The sequence below is a fragment of the Brienomyrus brachyistius genome, chromosome 1 (assembly GCF_023856365.1).
Source record: "Brienomyrus brachyistius isolate T26 chromosome 1, BBRACH_0.4, whole genome shotgun sequence".
In the NCBI taxonomy this organism is placed as follows: domain Eukaryota; kingdom Metazoa; phylum Chordata; class Actinopteri; order Osteoglossiformes; family Mormyridae; genus Brienomyrus; species Brienomyrus brachyistius.
The window spans coordinates 20,976,338-20,995,629 of NC_064533.1; the positions used below are offsets into that span (position 1 = coordinate 20,976,338).

Consider the following 19,292-nt stretch of genomic DNA (forward strand, 5'->3'; position numbering starts at 1 on the left):
CTCCCTTGGCTCCGTGTGTGTCGTTTGTATGTTCTCCCTGTGTCAATGTGGGGTTTCCTCCAGGTACTCCGGTTTACTCCCACAGTCCGAATACATGAATACATATTTTGTTACCAAATTGCTCATAGGTGTGAATGGTGTGTAGTGTAAGTGTGTCCTGCGATGGGTTTGCACCCCATTCTGGGTTGTTCCCTGCCTTGTACCACAACACTGAATAGTATAAGCACTGAAAACTGGTTGGATAGATTTGAAACTAATAAAATTAGACATTGTCTGGATTGCCTGTCAAAGTACCACTTTTATTCTCAAAGTATTTTGTTGTTTTGGCATGAGTACATCCATATAACCTCAAAACCATGGAATATAATTAAGATCTTCCAAAAATATTTCCCATTTTATGACATTGTGATGTTACTCCTCATCGCTCTCACTTGGCTCATGTCTACGCAAATTAAAATTAATCGTATGGTACCCAACCCAGAGCTGCAGCGACTAACGACAACCAGTTGCATCAAAATCCATTGTTAAATCTGGAAACAGATGCTTTTGCCATCTGGATTCTACCTCTTTGCATCCACTAATCAACGTAAATGTCAGGAGTACTACCTATTATATATATATTTAGGGAGGCAGGTTTTATTTTTTTACCCTTTTGCCTGTTTTAGAATGTTTACTTTTGTCAATTGTCTTCTTTTATTGGAAATTGATCTTTTCTCTCTCTCTGAGGCTTGCAGTTGTGTTACGTTCTACCTCTGGGATCCTGTGTGAGCTGGACCCCTCTCTGCATGGCCTGAAATGCTCTGAAGTAGTCCTTCCTGCCAGGACCTCTCCCAGCTGCCCCAGTAAGACTCCCAAAAGTGCAGCTGCGGAAATGCGCGTCGGCATGAGCACAGCGATTCCGCCTTCACATGATAATCAGGAGCGCTCATGCATAAAATATCATTTGTAAATGGTATTGCCACAACCAGAACCAGTGCCAGCCCTTCAGATGAGAGGAATATTTATTTTCATCCGAAATAAACGTCTCGGTGTGGCTTCGCTGTGTCGGGATTCCATCGGATTGTATTCTTCTGAATTCCGGATCGATTCCTTAGCAAATATTTGCCTCACCTCCTCCACATTTGCCACGTGGCCACCTGTGTTTCTGTTCATTTTTGTTCCAAGTTGCCCCCCCCCCACGCACTATGTGCACCAAATGAAGAACTGCTTCCCTTTATCAGTTGCTCTTTTGTCGTCGTGTGCCTGGTTCTGACAGGCTCTCGTTCTGCGCCATTCCGGAATGTTCTTGGAAGCATTAACGGAAGCGGGAGCATGGGGGACAACCGTGATCACATGGCCTTGCCGTGGAATTTAGTGATTTGAGAACTGGCACTATCCAAGCTGGTTCTGGGTAACTCAATAAGCCCGGTTCTGGTAAGTCCGGGTGCCCAACTTTCCCGGTACGCAGCAACCCACCTCCACTTCCAGTCTCAGCCCTGGGGTCCAGCTGGCCACCCACCCCCCCTACCCCATGAATCCTTGCACGCTTCCATCCCGTTCTGGTGAGTAACGTGCATACCGGATCGCAGTGGGGACCAGGGCATGCTCGCCTCTTTTACGCATAATCATAATCACATGGCTGGTTTAAATACACAATGGAAATACACTGCAGACCAGTGTGTGCCTTAAAAAAAACCACAGAGACTCTATCATCCTGCAATTTTCAGGAAAAAAGGCTTCACCCCACGTTGAAGCCAAAAAATGTTGCAAAAGCCGATTACCTCAGTTCGGTGAGGCTGTGTTTGCATCACATTTAACTGATTACGGTTCCTCGGCATAAAATCGGCCCATAAACATACACGGAAATATAACGAGGCACAGGTTTCCTGAAACACATCGGTGTTACCACGGCGAAGGCTCGTGATGCTGTTGCCTAGAGCAACATGAATCAAGGCTGCCACGCTGGAACCGGTACCATGTGGAACGGACCGAAGCAGAATCCGGGTCGGGAAGGTTGAAACGCTCCCAAGAATTCCCAGGGGACAGCAATGGTAAACACAGCGTGCAAACACCACAGGGCACCAACGTAACAAACACGTAATAATCATGATGAATTCCACACTTATAGTCCTGGGCAGTTTTAAACAAAGCACTTTTTTTTTCGTAACTGTTGTCCGCAATGTATGATTTTTATTTTATGAATAAAAACTTTCAAGTTTGAAGGTTATCACGTACGAGCTGAGTGATTCATTGCATTGTTGGGGGATGTGGTCTTGTTCTCTCATTCCAACAGGGAAAATCACTGGGGGTGGGGGGGTGGTTATACTGTAGATGAAGCCCCAAAAACAGAGACTTTGCAGTAAACAAGAGGATCTGTCTGGAGACAAGTCAGCAAAAAAGAAAAAGAGAGAGTAATGTGTGTTGATGCCCTATAATATCTGGAGTGGGATTTGACCCTTTCAGAGGCTGTTGCTTCTCGGACTTGCGTATGTGAAGTTTTCCATGTATTGGCTGAGGCTACGTGATATTAGAGGAAATCTGCATTAATTGGGTATGGGGGAAAGTGAGTATTTAGGATAGTGATGCTTTATTGAACCCCATAGGTACAGTTTCTTTTCACTTATTTCATAATTTTGTGTGTGTGTGTGAGTGTGTGTGTGTGGGGGGGGGGGGTTAACTCAGGAGTCCAACAGTGGAATCAGTCTGCCAGCTCTGGGATTTGACCCCATGCCCTTCCTATCTTCCTAGCCAATAAATGACCAGTTAATCTACACCAAAGGACCTCTGGATGGTCTTTCCCTCTCCTTACCATCTCCTAAGAAACTCCTCAGCATCTTGTTATCTGAAGCAAAGAGTACGACTCAGTACTGCTGACACGTCATATCAGATGACTCCTCTATAAAAAGCATCAGGAATATTTCACGGTTTAATTTAATGACAGCATCAGTCATTTCAGCTTGATCTCTTGATTCGACAGTTAATTATTCATAGCTTTTGCAGTGCTTCAAGAGTTATAATATTTACATTCCATACGGTTACATTTTAGGTGTTCTTGAAAATAGCTTGGCTTAACAATCATTTGTCATTTATGACATGTGTTGGAAGTGGTGAACCTTTAAACATTTATTTCAGATCAATTCTCACATGCTGTGCCAAGTAGAAGTTTAACATCATCAATCCTTTACCTTTCATCGTAATTTCTAAGTAACCATATGAAGAAAACTTTAAAGACATATACCTTCATATCAATATAAACAAGACATAAAATATAAATAAATGAATATTGCATATGCATGGAAGATGGATAAATAAATAGGTACAATAAAGCATAAATAATGACTGATTTTAGTTTATTTCTCTACAAAAAGCTAAGTAAAATTCATTTAGAAGAAGAAGGATGGACGTGTTCATTTATGCAGAATATGAGTTTCCATGACATTCTTAAGCTCTGTGCATGTGAACTCGGCAGACTTGAAGCAGATCTGGGAGCTGCTGCAGTCCGTGCCTCCTTCCCGTGCCTCTCCGCTCGAGTTGAGAGCCTATCCCGGAAGCAATGGGCACGAGGCAGGGAACAACCCAGGTTGGGGGCCAGCCCATCGCAGGGCACAGTCACACACCATTCAGTCTCACACACACACCTACGGGCAATTTAGCAACTCCAATTAGCCTCAGCATGTTTTTGGACTGTGGGGGGAAACCGGAGTACCCGGAGGAAACCCCACGGCAACATGGGGAGAACATGCAAACTCCACACACATGTAACCCAGGCGGAGACTTGAACCCGGGTCCCAGAGGTGTGAGGCAACAGTGCTAACCAACTGCATCACCATGCCGCCCCGGGGCTATTATGCATTTGAAATTAAGCTTCTTTTGCCTGATTGTGTACAGATTCACACACATGTACACAGGAGCATTTAAGTGGGTTAAGGACCTTGATCAAGGGTCCAACAGTGAAATCACCCTGCTGATCCTAGGATTTGAACCAGCAACCTTCACAGGTACTGATCAAAGCCAACCAGCATGGAGGGGGGTCCAAGGGTTCCCTGAGGCCCCCAAGGGCCCAAGCTGGACCTGACATAAAGCAGTTCCCTGGGAAGGAAAGGTGTCAGCTTGTTGTCCCCATGCTGTCTCTGGCCCCCTCAGAAGGGTGTACAGGATCTCAGCGGTATTTACAGCAACCGCTTCCTCTCGTTGGCTGGGGGTCTGTGGGAAAAAAACAGAGACAAACACTGAACAATGGAGTTTGGGAATCGGGGTGCCAGCGCACAATGGCGGTAATGAAGTCACCCGCTACCCCGGGATGGTGGAGGTGTTCCCAGCAGGACCCGAGACACTAGAGCTGGGTCACTGAACCATGGTCAAAAGGAAGCCAGAAGTATTTTTGCTGAAAGAGACAGTAAGGTCAATAAGAACTATGGGCTTATGACCGATGATGAGCAATATAACAAGATCTTATGTCACTGGCTAGCTGAAATGTAGGTGTGTATTAAGCACCAATAGAGATATGGCTTGTAAGGCTGAGCCCGTCTGTCTGGACCTCCTGCTCGTCGCATCCCTCCTCTTCCCTGCGCTCTCATGCGATTCTCACTCCATTCCCACTGCCTTCGGGAAGAGACCCCAAAGAGAATGATGACTGTGCTGATTCTCGCCTCTCTGCCTGGGAAACAAGACTCCTGCTGGGTGGGAGGTTTGGATGGTGGAGCTCCATCGTGCTCCTCCCGCCCCGATCCAAACACCAGAACCGGGGTTTCGCCCTAGATATCAAGCTCAAATGCAGGGACTGGGCCTGCGTGCATGATAAGCTGCCGTAATTCTCCTGAAAGGCCCTCGGGTCTTTTGAGCTGCAAACCTAATCCTCTGGGGTAATTACACTAAGTTATATGTTTATGTTAACAAATAGCCCCTGTAGTATTTTTCACCATTAACTACAATCATGTGCTAGGCAACAGTCAAGCTGGTGGGGGTAATCGCCAGACTGCCTAACTCTGTTTGATCCGTCAATTATCAGATTAACCCCACATAATTGGAAAATACAGGTTCTCTGGAGGTCCCTCTGCCCTTATCACAGAGATGTCTTTCTTGGACAATTTAATAAAATAAATATATATTTAGCTACAGGGCACTTGGGTGGTCCCAGATTTGGCTCTTAATGCTGCCATTCCCAGAACAAGTGAAAATAGTGTTCTGATATGTGAAATAGACGGTGGAAAACCGCCGTTTTACAGTTAACATCTCGTAAATATGTTTTATCGCTCAATACAAGGATACTTTTGCTTACGAATTATTATACTCTCTGTGCCATTTTATTAGCTACCACTGATTGTTAATGCCAACAGCCTGCTCCTGCAAACAGAAACATTCACTTTCCTGGGATTTTCACATACTGTCGAGGATGGTGCAATAAAAAATAAAGATCCAGTCAGTAGCAGTTTAGAGGGCAAAACAACTTATTAATGAAAAAGGTCAGAGGGGAATGGCCATTGCCAGAAACAGGAAGACTACATATGCAAAAAAAGTTACGCAAAGAACTTCATTCATTCAGAATTTAGGTTATTTTATAGCATGTACTACCTGGTACTAGAGATCTGTACCTAATAAAGTGGCATCTGAGTGTATGTTGATTGTAATAAAGCACAAAATGCATAGTATTTATACAATAAAAGATATGAGTATTAGCAATCACTGATTTAACAATGATAAAATAAAAATGTATAGTATTGATGCACCTTACCTATTTATGTTTAATTTTAAAGTTTCCTGAAAACAACTTAAAAAGAATGCTGCAGAAAAGAGATTTTTAGCTGTAACAATATTTCTGGAATTAAATGTGAGAATAGAATAGAATAGAATAGAATAGAATAGAATAGAATAGTGATACTTTATTAAAATATAAAAAAAATACAGGGTCTTGTTCAAAGGTCCACGGACATATAGCTGTTCTGCCGAGGCTGAGCTCGAACAGGCAACCTTCACAGGCACAGAGACTTAGCCCATCGAGTCTCACAAATACCAAAAAAACAGAATCTGCCCACTATAACACTCACCATAGTCTACATTCATCAGTAATGAACTCTTATTTCATGTTTAAATGACAGAAAATTACGTTTTTTTTTAGATAAAATAATAACATGAGACATGCGCCAACCAATGTCCTCAATCAGGGTTATATAATACGTAGATTTTTACATTGTATATACTGTTAAAAATTGGGAAGTACAGGAAAAATATATTATAGTGTTAAAATCACCAATCATAAAGATTTCCACTGTATAATTATGGATAAAAATTCAACAACTGTATCCTGCAGCTCACTGTTGCTTAAAGTATAGTGTAGCTAGTCAACCGGGGTGATGTGTTTTGTAACTGTGAGATTAATTTAACTGAAAATGTGTTTTTTATATGTGAGGACACATTTATGAAAGTGACTACTAAGGTCATGTTAGTGGGTTGTGCCAAATATTACAACAAGCTTAAACATATTATAATAAGTGGTGTCTTAATGGTTAGGGAAGTGCACTTTAATTGAAAGATTTAAGGTTCGAATCCCCCACCAGCAAGGCACCACTCAGGTACCCTTAACAAGGTACCGCCTCTTAGCACTATTCCCCGGGCGCTGAATTAGCTGCTCCCTGCTCACATTGTCACATGTGGGTTAGATGCAAACACATTTCTTTGTTGTGCACTGTGCTGTGTCAACAATAACCACTGATCTCTCAATTCCAATAATAACAAATGTACTATAATACATTTTCGGAAATATTATATAAAATATACATAATATATATTATATACGCACATAATAAGAAAAATACATTATTACTAATAATGATAATAATTATTATTATGTTGTTGTATTTTATTAAATAGTGCTTTATTCTGCATTGGACTATTACTATTTTGGTAGAACGTATTTTGGTTTTAAAAGTATATTAACTTAACTTATATCAATATTGTAATTCTGAGGGACTGGCGTAGGGTAACTGCAAAATGCAGTTTAACGGTCAAATTCGGAGGCAAATTGGTTAAACTCGTACATCACATGGACATTTGCCGGAAGTTTATACGTAACCCGGAAGTTATCGTAGTCAGACACAGGGGTCGAAGAAGTCCTCTTCCTGTACTGTAAGTGTTTTTCTTGTTATTTTAATGTTCTTATAGAATTTCTCTTGTTTATTGAACACTACATATGTATCTATAGTTTAGAATTATTACGGTGGTGTTGTCAGGAATATGGATGTTTGTCATAAAAGGGAAAAATAAAATTAGGCGAGACGGCTAATTTTGTTGGCACCGATGTTTTGGTTATGTGTATAGTATAACTCTGACGTGGTTTCTTAATGATTATTAATACATTTAACAAAACAAATGTCGGTGTTATGCAAGGTACTTCATGTGTTATTTACAGTAAAATATATGTATGTGCCTTTGAGATTTCGTTGACCCACCCACTGATAATAGAGTGTGATTTCAGACGCACATCCTTGACAGTTAATAGGCGTCTAACAGCTTATTAAAGACGGCTCTAAAGCATTAACGACTTTGCTTCATCATTCGGATATATATATATTTTTTTGCCAGCGTCTTTCTTTTTTCAGTGTAATTGACCGATATCCTTCTCGTAAAGTCCAGGCTTTTAAACAAGGAAACATAAAAAATGACGATTGATGACGCGTCGCCCAGGCAATCGTCGTGTCCTTTAAATTTTACCAGTGTAAATTATCTGAAGTGCCGCATATTATGCTTAAGCTGATGGGGGATTTTATGTAGATGTAAAGGCACCGGTGGAGACGCGCTTATTTTCGCGAGTCTGCACCGTGCAATAGGGGTTTGAAATCTGGTCGCGATACTGTGTAACGGCGTTTTCTCTTGTGAATTTAGCATGTGATGTAATCTGTTACAATGGAGTATCTTTCTGTATGTTACTAAATAGAGTGAATCAATATGCCCTTGAATTACTGTTAACCGTCTTAATATGTAAAAATTTGTCTTTCGGGGAAGCTAATGTAAATTTGTGATGTAATTTAGGCTGAGATATGTACGTACAAAACTACAAAAAAACACTGCGTTATTTCAGCAAATCTCAGTTCCTTCTCAGTCTGATGAACAAAGTTTAAAACGTTTTATCAATGCCCAGTATAACATGATGAAACACTTCGTTTAATTCCGAAGTATTTAAAACATAATTTAACTCGATTTTCTTTGCCATTTCCCAATGATCACATTATCTATAATATAACTTAAACTATAAAGTTTAGATCTTTATCAAATGTGAATTATTTTTATTCTGAAAACCTTATAATTACCGTTAACTCTCAGCAGAGAGTAGACATATCTGCTAGTTATGGGGGGAGGGGGTATTTTTGAGGTTTTCGAATTCTTTTAAGAGTAACTTGCCTTTATAGTGATTTATTCACCCAATTTCCAATAAGAGAGCAATCCCCCCCCATGGATTTTCCATAATGTACCTTTGAAATTCAGTAGGTCAGTTGCTCAAACAGTGACTGTGTAGTGGGGCTGATCGATTATGGCTAAAAACATTATCATGATTTTTTTGGTCAATATTGAGATCACATTTCTTTTACATGATTACTCATTGACTTTGAAAATATCATGCATTTATTTTAACAATGGCTTTGCTTGAATTTCCTTGAACTCAAAATATAATTCAACTGAGAAACAAATGAAAGGGGGCTGGAAAGTGGTGCACTGGATTTATAACACAAGACAAAATGTTGCATAATTGTTTTATCACGGTTATTTTTTGTGATAATTATTGGAAGCTAAAATCGTAATTGAAATAAAAATTCAATTAATTGCCCAGCTGCATTGTGTATTGCTGAGTATTTGTGGTTTCCTACTTGGAATGCTTAGCATTACCTTCAGTGAGCTCTGCATGTTTGTGGTGTCCTTCAACCTGGGTGTGCAGTTATGGAAGATGGAATCGCGTCTACATTTCTCTCTGTAGTCCTACACAGTGGCGCTCATATCCCAATCTGGTTCAGCTGGCCCTTTACTGGAGCTTTTTGCCTTACTTGTTCTGCTGCTTTCCCATACAATGGGCCACTTCTTACAATCCTGTTGAATTGCAGGAGCACTGCTCCTCTTGAAACCCTCATTCCTTTGCATGCTCATGCAGTACAACTGGCCCTCTTCTCCTTCGTGTCCACACCGAGCTCTCTGTGACAACAATGTGGGCAGTGGTGGCTTAATGGTTAGGGAAGCACAGTTGTAATTGAAAGATTGCAGGTTTGAATCTCCAACCAACATGGCACCACTGAGGTACCCCGAGCAAGGTATCGCCCCCAAGCACTGCTCCCCGGGCGCTGAATTAGCTGCCCCTTGCTATGTCACATTGTCACATATGGGTTAAATGCAGAGAACACATTTTGTTGGTGTGCACTGTGTGCTGTGGTGTGTCCACAATAACAACTAATCACTAAATTCACAAATTCAAATTCAAGACAACTTATGAGATTCGGGCAGTATGGTGATGCATTTCCATGAAGAGGCTCACACTTCCTGGTGCAATATCCTCTGCCTTTTGTCACATGACTCGGCCCATTTCCTGCATGGAATTTAGTCAGAATGACTGTAAAATCTTTTTGAGGTGACATTATATTTCATAGTTGCTTGTTGGGTAACTTTCTTAAACATTTGACCCAAAACTCTGTGTGGAGTTTGCATGTTCTTATATGGGTTTCTTTATATGGTCCAAAGCATTTAGATTTCATTTACTTTGCAGACGCGTTTATCCAAAGCAATTGGGGTTTGAACCTGGCTCAAGGGCCCAACATTAAAATCACATTGCCGACCCGGGATTTGAACTGATGACCTTCTGAACACAGGCACAGCATCATAATCCACTGAGTCACATACTACCCTGATGCAGTTAGGCTGACTGGTATCTCTAAATTGCTCAAAGTTTGTCTGTCTGTCTCTCTCTCTGTCTGTCTGTTTGTTTTGATTGATTGGTTGGTTGATTGGTTGATTGATTGAAAGAAACTGTGATAGACTGGCATCTCTTCCAGGGTTTACTCAAGCTGTCTCTCCTGTACTATCTGGGATCGACTCCAAGTCCAGCTGTGACCCTGTCCAGGATTAGCAGTTGGAAGATGGATGGATGGATGAATTAAATTGAGGAGAAAATTAATGTTTATTGGAGTGGAACTTTTAGGGCCGATGCAGCTTTTGCTGTTAATGGTTCCCCCTGTGTTATGAGCGGCATCTCTCAGGTCGGGGTTAATGTGGAACAGATAAACACGGCATACTTTTCTGGGTTAACGAAAGGTTGGTCTAATTGTTGTAATTATGGCGCTCGCTTGTTTTTTCATGTGTCTGAGGCTGCCTGCATTTAGCGTCTGTGTCGTATCCTCTGCGGGGTAACAGTACCCTTAGAGATGTGCTTTACCTTTTTAGAGGAGAGATAAAGTATCTTCTTTGAGATCTCCTGCCTATTAGAGATCTTATGCTTATAAGGCACAATCCCAGGAGCACCTAAACTGTGAGACAAAGCTGATATTTGTCATGATCCACGGGCTTCTGAGGTCAAAGAACTTGCTAAGCCTCCTATTCCGGTGCTGTTTCAGCTGGTTTTGGGAAACCTGAATGGTCAATTCTTCCCGCAGTTTGTGCAACTTATTCCATATTATCTGTTAATGTCGACTTTATTTCTTCCAAATTATTGCATGTATTTTTAATAGAAAATCTGTTGTTCTTTAATGAGGTGGCAAGGTGGCATTAAGCCCCGAGAGGTATGTTTGGCTCAGATGGTGGCCATGGAGGGCCCAAGGCCTCCTTCCTGTCGCTGTTCCATGTCCCTGACCTGGCCCAGGGCAGCCCCCTGGCAGATTGCTGTCCGCTTCCTGCCCTACGCACTGGGACTAATTGGAAATTTGGGTGGCCCTGCTTGTTTTGTTTTGGTTATGTTTTCATGGCGTTTTTCTCAGCAGTGCAGCGTTACAGCTCCCAGAAGCATGATCCCTGAGGAGTGGGGGGCAGCCGCCCCCTCCACACCCAGTGCTGCGTGGTCCGTGTTATATGGGGGTCTGCCAGATGCCAGCTCAACTTGCTCAGGCTGATGACAGAACACACAAATCACTTGGTCTGCACTGAGCAATTTATAACCCGTATTTCACATAATACTCCCCCTCTGCTGTGTCACTTTTGTTTGCAAGATTTTAGTGTTCTTAAAAAGGCTAAATTAACTCCCCCCCCTTTTACCCTTTTGTTGCATAAAGTATACATGCTATTACAGTATGATTTTTAAAATCTTTTTATTCTGAGATGTTTATTTTTTTTTGTTAAACTTAACTCTTTATTAGATTCGCTTTTTACTAATCTGTGAATGCAGTTTTTTTTTTATGGTCATTTGGACTGCTGTGGTCAAAAGCCATCGGATTGGCTGCCCTCCCTCTGTGCTTAAGCTTTCGATATCACGTAAGCCAATGAGAGTGAATAGCAATGGAGTCATGTTTATTATTGTAACTTCAGATGGGGATCCGTTGCCCACGCTGGACAAACATAATATATATGAACAAACAAGCAAGAGTAACTAAACGATGTGTAATAATATGTAAGCTTTATTTAGTAGGAGAGCTTAGTCAGTACATGCATGGCCGGGCCCAGGGTGATGCTTGCAGGTGACACTTTGCACTTTCTGCTTGACTGGGATTCGCCTTTTCCACCTTAACACATATGATGCTAGACTAAGGCTGAAAAAAAGCCCCCCACCCCCAGGTCTGGTCCTGAAAGGAAGCCTTTGTGCCCCCAGTGGGCTGGGATGACAAGCAGCCCCCTGGCCTTTGCTGAGAGGGAAGTAAACATTCTGTCCCTCAAAACTGGCCCCCCCGCTTCCCCAGGCAGCAGGAATCATTTGCGGGTAAATTACTGCACTCAGAGTAGGAATAGTGGGGGTCGGGATGGCCCCCAGACAGAGCTATGCCTCACACCAATACACAACCTGCATGTTTGGGACAGTAGTTACAGTTACACTCTCAATGGAGTTATGCTGGAGCCACTTTCGTTTGTTGTTATCATGATATGAACTTCAGAAGTCAGACATTCAATGAAACAAACAAATGGTTCACTTGTCCCTCTGGTATTGGTTACATAAACCCACTGGACTTCATTTAACAATGCTGAAAGGTGCTGATGGCTGCTCCCACGTCCCTGGGTGTCTGACAGGATGGGGGAGGTGTGTTCTCAGTAAGATAGGATGTTCCTGGGGTTCTAGTAGGGCTGCACAATATCATACCAGAATTATTTGAAATATTTGCGCTTAATATTGTATTATCTATAAAACAGAAAAGAGATTAAATTTGCCTGAAATAAACTATCACCAAACAGAACCTATTATTTGCCAACAGAATGTGTCAAATAAGTTGGTGGTTTTACCGACAAATGCAATATGATTACAGGGCTTTAAATGAAGGACGTAAAAAAATTGTCCAGGTGAAAGCTTTTCGGTACTATCCAGGCATTTACTTTTCCAATTCATACTTCATTTTTGGTTACAGACCAGGAGAAGTGATGGAAATTTTGTCATCAAGGGTTGGCTGCAGATGGCTATGGTCAATGTGCATGTATCCTAGATTTTTATGCTTAGCAGAAACCGTGCTCATCCGTGCGCATCGTCTGTGCATGTACAAGATAATTGATTAGATCTTTTTAGCGTGGACAAGTGGCAGCATGGACTTTCTTAGATCAGCAGTCAACAGTGAAAGAGTAGAGTAAGAATAGTTGGGGCAATCCCCAGCTAATTTTGTTGTAATAATTTCGAAATACCATGGAATGCCATATTAACACCACACTGCCCAAGCCAAGACTAATAACTTTATAACTACTTGATAAAAGTTTACCCATTTCATTTCACTGCTTGTATTTGTGCTTGTTGCGATACATCTGCCCTCAACTGGGGCCTCATGTATAAACGGTGCGTACGCACGAAAATGTTGCATACGTCCGTTTCCACGCTCACGGCGAGATGTATAAAAACTAAACTTGGCGTACCGCTATGCACATTTTCACGGCAGCTCCACACATGGCGTACGCACGTTTCTGCTCGGTTTTGTACACGGACGGCTCCCAGGGTAAGTCATTGCTACTGTGGTTTCCCTTTTTAAACTCACATTCATGACGCTGACTTTATCCAATACACCGACATTAATTGTATGTTGTTTACAAATGTACGGCACCTGATTTTTATTCAATTTGTAACAATAAAACGGTGCAGAAAATGACCGAACTATTACAACTGCCATGGCAGCTCTTGCGTTATTGGAAGACGTAACTTATAGAAGAATTAGAAGAGAACCCGTATTCAGGGATCATAGTGATTTAGTCAACGCCAAGTCGCGCCATGCCTGCTGTATGGGACGGCATAATCCGCTTGTCACCCAGATATATAAAATTTCCTTGCACTGTGGTCGAACAGGCAAACATTAAAGCTCAATTTGCAGCGATGTCCGGTTTTCCCAATGTAATCGGAGCCATCGACTGCACTCGCATTGCTATGAAGGCACCTTCAGAGAATGAATTTGCTTATGTAAATAGAAAGCACTTTCACTCTATTAATGTACAACTTATGTGGGATTTGAACATGTGTCTCATTAATCCATGGGCATTGCCGCCATTAAATCTGAGGGGGTCGTGTCCCCCTCACATTTCATAATTATTTGTTTGGATCCCCCCACATTTAATATAAAATATTAGTTTTATGCCAGGGTGTCCCCCCACATTCAAAATGCTTCTAATGCCCATGTATTAATGTTGTGACTAGATGGCCTGGCTCAACCCATGATTCGTTCATTCTCAGAAACAACAAACTTAAAAATGGGGTGGTACGTGATGGCAGGCTGATCGGTAAGAAGATTTTTCCCATTTTATAATTTGTTCCAGTATTGTAAGTTTGATTTAACCATTTGACAGTTCCTTAGAGGACAGTGGGTGCCCACTGAAGTCGTGGCTTCTCATGCCACTCACAAACCCCCAGAATGAACAGGAGTGGTGTTATAACGATGCCCCCCTTTGTCGGGCTCGGGCGCTGGCAGAGCGTACTGTAGGGCAGCTTAAAGGCCGCTGGCGCTGCCTGGACAAGACCGGCGGGGTGCCGCTATACAGTCCGCAAAAAGTGTCGCATTGTACATGCATGTAACGTGCTGCATAATCTGGCAAAAAAATCGTGACTTGTCGGTATCTGAAGAATTTAGGCAAGAGGAACCTGACCCTGAGCCACCAAATTTTCCAAATAGAACAGCATTACAACTTCGTTTGAATGTAATCGCAAGAATGTAAAGCAGGTAACCAAACACCGCATTTATTTTTTTAAAAAACTAATTCTTTTAATATGTTGTTAATATCACACAGCGTATCATTTAGATGTTTTAATTCATTGGCAACATATTTTATAGCATGGACTATTGCGTTTTGTGACTGCAGCACAGCTTCAGTCAGCACACGGCCGGATGGTCGCCCCTGGTTTCCGAGGCACGGAAATGTGTGCAGCCAGCGCCCAAAGATGTGCTCGGCACAGCAGCACCATCGCCGCCTGTGTCGTTCTCGGCACTGGGGGCACCTCTTGTACTATTGTCTGTAAGAATAAACAAACAATAAACAAAAGTAACACCGCATCTGCGCCCTAATTGTTATTCATAAACATGCAAGTAATTCAAACAAGTTTGGTACGAGAAAAACTCACCCACGCTGACATCAGCGTCCCCCTCATCCGATAAAGTGAGAGACCGGGGATTCCGCTCCCAAAGCAACCAAAATTAAGACAAAAATAAATTAACCTATTTGTTAAATATAAAAATCGGCTCAAACAGTGATGCTGGTTCCTTGTAAAAAAAATAAACAAACAAAAAATAGCAGCAATAGGAAAAGGAAAATATCACGTCTGAAAAGAAGCAACATTAAAACAACTTATTGAGGACATAGTCAAAAATATATTTTTTCATAAAATATTTTGTCAAAAATATATTTTGTTAAGTGTTTTGCAGCATAGCACCCATAAGAAAAACAGCACAGCAGCATTCGGGGGGGATCTTAGAGCTCCCAAGGACTTGTGCAGGCACCAGAATCACATCTTCCACATTCCCAGAGCACACTCTACAGCAGTGTGTGTTTTTGGTCTGCAGTGTTACACCTCTCCTCAGCCACGGCTTGGGGATTCAACACTGGAGTCAGCAGGTATTCGCTAAGAGGATACCTACTGTCTCCCAATAACCAGCCACCAGCAAACACACCATCCTTTGCCATCTGACACCCTCCAAAGCTGGACCAGATATAAACATCATGTGTCCTCCCAGGCCACTTAGTGACAATGTCCGTAAAATGTCCTTGCTGGTTGTATATCACCTGCACATTTACGCCTAGTGCCAATAACCCTTTTTGACAGTTGCAGGTGGGATTCAAGGGGCTGCATATATGAATGGGGTTGTTCCATCTACTGCACCTACAATGCTAGGCATGCCTGCAATGGCATGAAAATCAATCTTAGTGCCATGCAAGGCATCCCCTCCTGCTGGACATTTTATGCAGTTCTGCGCACAGTGCAACAGAAATGCGACCACTTCCCACAGTTCCCCTGAGCATGTGCAGTTGCAGGACACAGCAGCCTTGCTGATGTCATGCGGATCTATAGGTCTGCAGGAATCCAGCAGTGGTGTACAAGCAGACAGCTGTCAGAAGCTGCACGGTGCACTGAGGGCAGAATTCCGGTGTGTTCCTCTTCTCAGTTTATCCTGCACCAGACCAAAGAGGCTCACTTCACCCCAGGCCAGCCTGTATTTCTCTATGAATTGTTCTTTAATGAGATGGTCCAAGGGGTTCATGGCCACCTATAAAAGCAACTTGGCTTTCTGGATGGCACCGTCTCAAACACTGTTTTCTGTTGACTTGCACAATTCACTGTCATTGCTGGTTGTGACAGTGATTCACCTTCTCAGTTCGAAAGACGTGACTGAACACATGGCAAGTTTGATTGGTTAGCTCATTATGTAGCTTAGCAGGGTTGCTCAGAATTTATTAATTGGATTTTGAATTGACTTGGCTACACCCTGTAAGATGTTGAGTTGGAATGACGGTAAGAAGAATTTAATTCATTTCAATTCAACACATGAATGTCATTTAATCTAGCAAAACATAAATAATTACATAAACATATTAACTTCCAAGATGGTACATGTATATATTGACATATATATATATTAATGAGTAAAAACTATATTTGTTTGATTGTAAGAAAAAATTGTGCAATTGTTTTAGAATTTTCTAACAATATGCATTTGGTTTTTGTCAGCGCTATACGTCCTTTTCCATGGACATATTTCATGTTTTTGCACCTTTAACTGTTTGTGTGCTACCATTGTGGGGAGTCTGCGGTTGCTTTTCCTGTGAGTGTCGGTGAGTTGTTAGATGGATAGAGCTGTGATAAGGTTACTTGTATGACTGTATGAAGTGCTCGTTCACCATGATGCACAAAATCACAGTTAAATTATTTATTCAGTAGGTGACACTTAAAGTGTGGCATTCATTATGAATAACATGGTGACATGCACAGACTTTTCAACCAAATGCTCAAACAGGGGCATGGCTGAAATATTCGTGATCGTGTGGTGGGGGATATAGGTGGGATTCAGTATATGCTGTTTCTGTTAATATGCTGGGTAATTCATGTTGAAATATTTAACTGCATTGTTAAAGCTGCACTTTGCATACGAATTTATGTAAAATCATTTCCATTTTACTTCCTTATATTCAAAGTCGAATTGCGATTCAAGTGTACAACTGGTTTATGAATTGAATTTGATGTTCAAGGTCATTCTCAAGTCAATTGTGAATGGTGCACATCCCTGTTATGTACTCAAATGGAATACAGGTGTTAAAACAACAAGCCCCATGTGCGCTAATTTATAATCAGCATTACTTATATAGCAATATTATTATTATATTATCAGTATTATTACGTTGTCCAAAATGGCCATCAATGTGTATTTGCCACTTATTTCGGCCGATCTCCGCTTCTCTGTGATAGCATAGCAGGCAAGTTCAAATAAAGAACAACATAGAAAATAACAAGTGAGTCGGTGGACTCGTAAATTTACAAACGAGATAAACTTCTTTAGTTGCGACGAGTCTTGGGAAATGCACGCCAATTAACAAGCGATCTTAAGTACTAAATAACAAACTAGTTAGCATTATGAAGCTTTCGGGGAAGCCACCCCAGCTCATATCGTATCGTATCATATTGTATATTATATTATATCGTATATTATATATGTCATATATATCGTATCATATTACTTGTCATATATCATATCAGCGTCTGTCTGTCATCTGTCAATTAATTAATCAATCAATTAATTATCTATCTAACGCCATAGTGATTATTATGCATGTGCACAAATCACAATCTTATTGCCATGTGATATTGTCCAGCCCTAGGTTCTAGGTTGATATGTAAGCTCCTTGGGTGATTCCTGGGTTTTCCGTGTGATATATAAGCTTCTGGGGTTCCCTGTGTTCTAGGTTTGCTGTGAAAGCTCTTTCGGAGTTCCGGGTGCTCAGTGCCCCTCCATTTGTAGGGTCATACTTGGATTATCTTCTGGAAGGGCTTTAGGGCTTTACTGTGACACCACACCCTGTATGCCAGATGGGTATGAGAAAAGGAGCTGGAAGTTTCTGAGATCATCCTCATCTCAGTTGTGTCAGTGAGTTTTTCATCCTCCCCCTTGTCTCTCCCATTGAACGTCCTGGATCTGGTGTAATGGGAAGTGCACGTTTTAAATAACGAAAAGAATGGAAGAAGGACAAGAAGTCACTGAAAGCAATTTAATGTTAAAGAAGCTTTGCTTCACAGCTTGCTGCTTGTTTTTGGGGATTTGTGTTTGGGGACCATTGTAGCTGTGGACCTGTTTTTTCTTGCACCTATGCCTGGGTAACAGCGTCAGGGCTGTGAGTCAGTGAGATGCAGGACAGGAAGGGGAAAGGGCGGCTGGTGGAATGAACGAATGAGTGAATCATAAATGCGTGTGTGTGACACAGCAAGGGCGTGTATCGGAGAGGCCCTGTCATGGAGCTACAGATGAAGAACATCAGCATGGCTCGGCCTCGAACCCTAATTTCTAAGGGGTGGTTCCTCTGAGGTCGGCTCCCTCTCTGGTGTGTCTGAAACCTCAGCATCTATGTCATCATTCCTGTTGTCCGGGAGGTCTCTCCCCCCCCCCCCCCCCAAACGGTGACTTGAATGCGCTGTCCTGCCTGCATGTGGCAGCCTCTTCGTCTTCCCTCCTCATCACTAATCACTTACAGGACGTGAGCCCTGAAGGAGCATCCCATTTTTGGGCGGGGGGGGGCTCTCCGAGACGATATGCTGTTTACGTTAGTGTACTTCAAAGTGGGACGGCCTCAGAAGCACTTCAGCTCTTCATTTGCTTTCTTTGTTTGTTTACCCCACCATGTCATTTCAAATTGCCATTTTCTTTTCCTCTCCATGCTTGAGCAGTCATCATCTTCTTCTGTTTTTTTTTTTTTTTTTTGGGGTCAACATACACATTTTAATTTGAAGTCGTTGGCTTTGAGTCGCCCAGTGGGATTTTCCCCTAGTCCCACAGTGCAGAGCCACAGACAGGATTTTCGGCACTGCCCGGCACGCCTGCCCAGGGGAACTGTGGGAAGGCTTCCTTGGGGGGCCCCTCGGGGTTGCATTTGACCATGCGATTTCTCTAATTGCAGTGTGGAAAAGCAGGAACACATTAATGACATGTTCCCCAGTCAAACAAATGTCCCGTTTATCTGCGATTATAAATCTTAACACCGAGAGGCCAGTTACCAGGCCTTCGGTTGTTCTATAGTTGCCGCGGTGACATTTGGAGATGGATGTGTGCGTTTACACTGTCGACTGCTTTAAACGTTGTGGCTCTTTTACTTTTTTTTAAGTGTTGATTGGCGGGGGGGTCGATGTTTGGAGAGGAAGCTGTTGTACGGTGCTCTACTCTCCTAGCTTTCTCTGTGTGCGTCCTTTGGAGTTTGGCCTGGGAGAACCTTATAAACATGCTAGGTTATAAAGGCCCAAACGGCACACGCATGCACATGGGAGTTGAAAAGATTAGTCTGGCCATGTGGCTGATGGCTTCCCATGTGACCGCCCACAGCTTCTTTGGTCATCCACGCCATGGTGTCTTGAGCTCGGGATCTTGGTGTGGAGGACCTGTGATTGAGCAGCACCGCAATCATGGCCCATGGCTCGTCACTCTCAATGCAGCCTCAATGCTTTGCAGATCACCTCGCTGACGAAAGTCAATTCTCGGAGTATA

At 42.3% G+C, this 19,292-nt stretch overlaps 1 protein-coding gene across 5 annotated transcripts in view; it reads left to right on the top strand.

Annotated features, from left to right (window-relative positions):
• The first annotated feature begins 7,018 nt into the window (after positions 1 to 7,018).
• The window catches only part of exoc2 (exocyst complex component 2), a 49,553-nt gene continuing 37,279 nt past the window's right edge, over positions 7,019 to 19,292 (top strand). For all 5 annotated transcript variants that reach the window (XM_049015913.1, XM_049015916.1, XM_049015915.1 and 2 more), the window contains exon 1: positions 7,019 to 7,101. The gene's annotated coding sequence lies outside the window, so the exon portion shown is untranslated. The remainder of the gene's footprint in view (positions 7,102 to 19,292) is intronic.